The 6,060-nt window shown below is 36.7% G+C and overlaps 1 non-coding gene across 1 annotated transcript; it reads right to left on the bottom strand.

The window, feature by feature from the left end:
• Positions 1-5,979: 5,979 nt before the first annotated feature.
• TRNAW-CCA (transfer RNA tryptophan (anticodon CCA)) lies at positions 5,980-6,053 on the bottom strand. The gene has a single exon. It is a non-coding gene; the product is annotated as a tRNA-Trp (tRNA).
• Between the last annotated feature and the right edge of the window lie 7 nt (positions 6,054-6,060).

Below are 6,060 nucleotides of genomic sequence, written 5' to 3'. Positions count from 1 at the left end.
TAATATAGAAAAAGCAATAAGTTAAAATAGAACTGGTACCAGTAGATGAATATGAGGTCTCAGAAACAACAATTACTAGATAGAGTGGTCCGTTTTCCCTAAAACTAAAACGCTTTTTTCCTCTCATCACACCCAATTATGACTTTTTGTCGTTCTCTCATTTTTCAAGAGCTTTTCATCTTTGGAGATAACTGTAAATATTCGTAAAGGATCTAGTGATCAGGATTCAAAAGATCTTGGCAATGAATAAGACTTATGTTACTTCAAGTTATTCTTCTAAAAAAGAAGAAGATAAAAAAAATTAATAGATAATTGGTCCATATATAAATGATTTGGAATGATCTCCTTATGCTCCGTCTCACCCATTTTGAACAAACCTTTTACTTTTTTCCGAGTATAATTTTTTGATCGATCAAACAATTACGCAATAGATCAATCTATGGATCCCTACCTCATTCTATCACTCGTACTTTGTCTAGATTTCGGACAGAACTGACAAGTGAATCAGGTTCGTTAGCGATTCACGAATTGGAAGTGTCCGAATATAAAGCATCAGCTTCCTACGATATCTCGCATGTTTAGTAGTACTGCCTTGGGTAATTCCTATTTCATTACGGAAGGTTTGGAGCCTTGGGTTACAAATTGGTGGAATACGGTTAAATCTCAGAAAATTTTTGATTATCTCCAGGAACAAAATGCTCTGGGAAGATTTGAGAAAATAGAAGAACTATTCTTGTTAGAAAGAATGGTGGAAGATTCTTTGGAACACATTCACAATCTATTCGTATAGAGATTCACAAAGAAACGATCCAATTGGTCGAAATGTACAATGAAGATTGTATCCAGATAATATCACATTTATTAACAAATCTAATAGGTTTTGCTTTTATAAGTGCTTATATCATTCTGGGTAAGAATAAACTCGCTATTATCAATTCTTGGATCCAAGAATTCTTCTATAGTCTGAGCGATACAATGAAAGCTTTTCTAATTCTTTTAGCAACCGATCTATGTATTGGGTTTCATTCACCCCATGGTTGGGAACTGATGATCGATTCGATCTCCGAAAGTTATGGATTTGCCCATAATGAACGAATCATATCTGGTCTTGTTTCAACTTTTCCAGTCATCTTAGATACGATTCTTAAATATTGGATCTTCCGTCGTTTCAATCGTATATCTCCTTCACTTGTAGTAATTTATCATTCGATGAATGAATAAAGAATAGGTAGGTTGTTTTCTCCGACCGAAACAATTGAAACAGAATAATAAAGTGTTTTCCGTGTTCAGGAATTAGCTATTCCTCCCCTTCATTCTTCTCCTGGTGCGAGACTTCCGATTTCTTATTTTTAGGTTTGGTTGAATCAATATAGTAGCAGAATTTTTGACAGGTAACTATGATAGCTACCTACTCTCACCCCAAAATGATTTGGAACCAATAATTGAACCATGCAAAATAGAAATACTTATGAATGGGCGAAAAAGATGACTCGGTTAATTTCCGTCCTGGTCATGATACATATCATAACTCGGACATCCATTTCGAATGCATATCCCATTTTTGCACAGCAGGGTTATGAAAATCCCCGAGAAGCCACTGGACGTATTGTATGTGCCAATTGTCACTTGGCAAAAAAAACCTGTGGATATTGAGGTTCCACAATCCGTGCTTCCCAATACCGTATTTGAAGCAGTTGTTAAGATCCCCTATGATATGCAGATGAAACAAGTTCTTGCTAATGGCAAGAAAGGGGCTTTAAATGTAGGAGCTGTTCTAATTTTACCCGAGGGCTTTGAATTAGCCCCTCCGGATCGTATTTCCCCTGAGATTAGACAAAAGACGGGTAATCTTTATTTTCAGAACTATCGTCCCAATAAAAAAAAACATTATTGTAATAGGTCCTGTTCCCGGTCAAAAATATAGTGAACTTGTGTTCCCCATCCTTTCACCAGATCCTTCTACTGATAAAGAAGCTCACTTCCTGAAATATCCCATATATGTGGGTGGTAATAGAGGAAGAGGACAAATTTATCCCGACGGGAGTAAGAGCAACAATACGGTCTATAGTGCTTCAGCAACAGGAAGAGTGAGCAAAATTTTACGTAAAGAAAAGGGTGGATATGAGATAACTATCGATAATACATCAGATGGTGGGCAAGTGGTTGACATTGTACCTCCAGGACCGGAGCTTCTTATTTCAGAAGGCGAATTGATCAAGGTCGATCAGCCATTAACGAATAACCCTAATTTGGGTGGATTTGGTCAAGGAGATGCAGAGATAGTACTTCAAGATCCATTACGTGTTAAAGGTCTTTTATTATTCTTAGCATCTGTCATTCTGGCACAGATATTTTTGGTCCTTAAGAAGAAACAATTTGAGAAAGTTCAATTGGCCGAGATGAATCTTTAGGTCCATAGATTTTTGAACATGAAGTTTACTTATTGATTCAAAAATTAATACCCCTTCGGAGCCTTTTATCCTTCTTCTCCCTTATATATTCTTGATAAAATGTTCATTTAGATCTAAAAATGTTCATTTAGATCTAAATTGGAATAAAATTGAAATAGGGAGTGACTCCATAAGCACTGGAACAGATCAACTTGTTGAACGATCCCCGATATGCTATATCGTGTACTATATACATGCCATTCCCTCCTTTCCTTGTCCAAACGATCCGGCCGGAAAATAGAGATAGATCGTAGGGAGGAGAGATGAGGAGAATAACTAAGCAATCTTGGAGAAGATTCCTATTTTCTCTGATCCCATTCTCCTATTTCATTATTCGAAGAACTAATTGGGTTTCCGATCTTGTCCTATTCGTCAATTCCTTCGTAATTTGAAGATTATTTTGTACGTTATACTGAAAATTCCTAAAGAAGGAAGAGCAGACAAGTAAGGGGCAATATCACTCATAAAAAAAAAACCTATAAAACTTTTGATAGGGTTTGTTCCTAATGAGAGAAAATGAATAAAAGGTGTTTTTCCTCCTCTTTTATTTTGTAAGCCAAAAAAATAGAAGAAAATATTCTATATGCACATTTAGATTCTCATAGTTCGGGTTTTTACAAAAACTTCGCATAATCTTCCATCAGATAAATGAGCAAATATTTAGTACTTAATATTATCCGTTTTTCTGTTGTTCCTTCGACAGATATTTAAATTTGATCGATCCAAATTTTTTCCGATCATATAGCGGAAGAATAGATTGGCTCATCACTTGACTGAAAGGCATTGAATGAAGTAAATGACAGAGTCATTTTATTTGTACGAATCTTCTCTTCTAATTCAGATTAATATAGAAAGAATCTCAAAAAGAGATTTCGATAAGGCCTTACCCTTCTTTGAAGGGTAAGGCCTTATCGATTTTTAACTTTCGCATGTATACTATTTCCCACAGACAGTAAGTGCATTTCCCCTACTATAGGGATGACCCTAATCCGGAATATGAACCATAGAAAAAGACACCCAGTAGACCAATCACGATAATACCAGTTACAGTACCTATCAACCAAAGAGGGATCCTTCCAGTGGTATCGGCCATTTCTCTTACTCCCTTTCAAATTTTCTTAAGTGGTCATACTCGAGACATAAACAGTCATAGCATAGATAATTATGCGTATTGGATCTCTTCGAATGGAGTGAGAATATTATCATTGTTCCTAATTGAAAAAATAATTGGAGAATGGAACAGCAAGTACAAAAATTAGTAGCAACCCCCAGTAGAGACTGGTACGATTCAATTCAACATTTTGGTCGTTCGGGTTCGGTCGTGTCATATCTACATACTTCCTCTTCCTTTAGTATAGAGTTTATCGTTGGATGAACTGCATTGCCGATATTGATCCCAAGAAAAAAACTGTAGGGATAGCTAGCCCGTGAACGGCCAACCATCTAACTGTAAAAATTGGATAAGTTCTATCTATAGTCATTAGTGCCTCCTAAAAAGATCTAGTAAATTCATCGAGTTGCTCTAACGGATCGAAACGGCCAGTTACTAATGGAACCTCTTGTCGACTTTCTGTGAAATACTCATTTGGCCGGGGCTCCCGAACACATCATAAGCCAAACCCGTGCTTACAAATAACCAACCTGCAATGAATAGAGAAGGTATGGTAATGCTATGGATAACCCAGTATCTAATACTAGTAATAATGTCAGCAAAGGAGCGTTCTCCCGTATTCCCAGACATGCTCAGCTCCATATATTATTGTAAAGTCAGTCAAGGGGGAATTGATCCCATGAAAGATAGAGATCAGGAAATAGAAAACTACTGATATCTTCTCCAATCCTTGTTCGATTGTCAATGTTATACCAAGGGTATCTTTAAAGTCTACTGGACCAGTATAGCTAGCTTTCTTCTGACACAGCAATACAATTTTGATGAGTATCGAGAAGGAACGGGATAGAATGATTCTGTTCCTGCCAGCAGTTATTCTATCTCTGTTTGGTCGACTAAATCCCAACAGAAAGAAGAGAATATTGCATGTTCCGAGGTCCGTCCGGGCGTAAGGAACCCCAACTCCCTCAATCGATGTTGTAACAATAGCATAGTGGAAATTTTCGATTGGAATTAGCTTCTGCATACGGGTGACTTTAGAACCGAAAAAGAGGATGAGTGCCGCTTGCAAAGGATATCAATCACTATCAATAAAACTCATCCAGAATATTATTCTTTTATATTATTCCTTTTTCATTCCGACATGACATTATGCCCGTGTAGATTAACCCAGTAATTCAAATTGCACGGGGATCATTGGTGCTACGCAGATGTATGTTGCTTTTCCAATAGTATCCGGCACAGATGGAGTTATGCCACAGACTTATTATATAGTACCTTGTATTAACGAGTAGGTGTTACTTATTAGATAAAACCAAGTGGATAGTGCAATAGAACCTAGTCAATTTTAGGTATGTGAAATTACAAGTTACTCTTTTCAATAGGTGGAATTTCTGTAATATCGGGCTCTACTCGCTATAATAATTAATATTGAAAAAACCTAATCCGTCTAGAGGGTCGAATGATTGGATCAATAAGATCGAGAAATGAAAGGACAAACTGGATATTCATATTCTTTCTTACACCTAAACGTGAAATTCACAAAACTTTGGCTATGTCTGTGGAGAGTTTTCTTCCGGTCCAGTCTCTGGACCGATAGCTGCTGGTAAAAAGATAATGCCAGGTGATCCAATCGTACTGATTGAGAATTCATTCACCCTGTAAGAAGATTACATTCGACAATTTGTGAAGGGGTTTGCCGGTGCTATTCATTAGTTGCTCGATGAATGATTTCTAGGATAATGAAGAGATTTCTACTATAGATCTCCTCTCATCCATGTTCATTCATACATATCCTATAGTAGATATAGGAGAATTGGTACGAATTGGGACAATTGATCTTTTGTATTCTGATCTCAAGGTTACGAAAAGAAAAATTTAGGTAATTGTCTCATGAAGATATGTATAAACCATATTTCATTCAGTCCTTCCACGCCTACTATAACTATAATTAGTTATTTCGGTTTCTTATTGGCTTCTATCATTTTCACCCTAGTCCTATTCATTAGTTCGAGCAAGATACAACTTATTCAAAATGAAGGAAGGGGAACCCTCTCAGTTCACTATTTCAATTTCAATAATTTTGTTTATTCCCTCTATATAAATTTCTGATCATTGAGATTCATAGCAAATTAAGGGTACTATCCAGTATAGCTATTATCCCTACTTATTCCGTTGAATAGAAATGATTGAGGCTTTGCCATCCGGAATTGTGTTAGGTCTAATTCCTATAACTTTGGCCGGATTATTCGTAACTGCATATTCACAATACCGACGTGGTGATCAATTGGATATTTGATCCTGGAATATCCTCCAATTTCATTGGCCTCCTACTTTTCCTAGGAGGTCAGATTCCATTGCTCGTTCCAGTTGGAATGAATTATCGATAATTTTGAGGGTTGGATTTGATAGGAACAGAATCACGCTCTGTAGGATTTGAACCTACGGCATCAGGTTTTGGAGACCTACGTTCTACCGAACTGAACTAAGAGCGCTTTCTTT

This window comes from Pinus tabuliformis, chromosome 9, assembly GCF_031772625.1.
Source record: "Pinus tabuliformis cultivar Carrire ecotype Pingquan chromosome 9, CPIR1, whole genome shotgun sequence".
NCBI lineage: Eukaryota > Viridiplantae > Streptophyta > Pinopsida > Pinales > Pinaceae > Pinus > Pinus tabuliformis.
The sequence above is the reverse complement of the archived record's forward strand: the minus strand, read 5'-3'. Positions and strand labels throughout refer to the sequence as shown.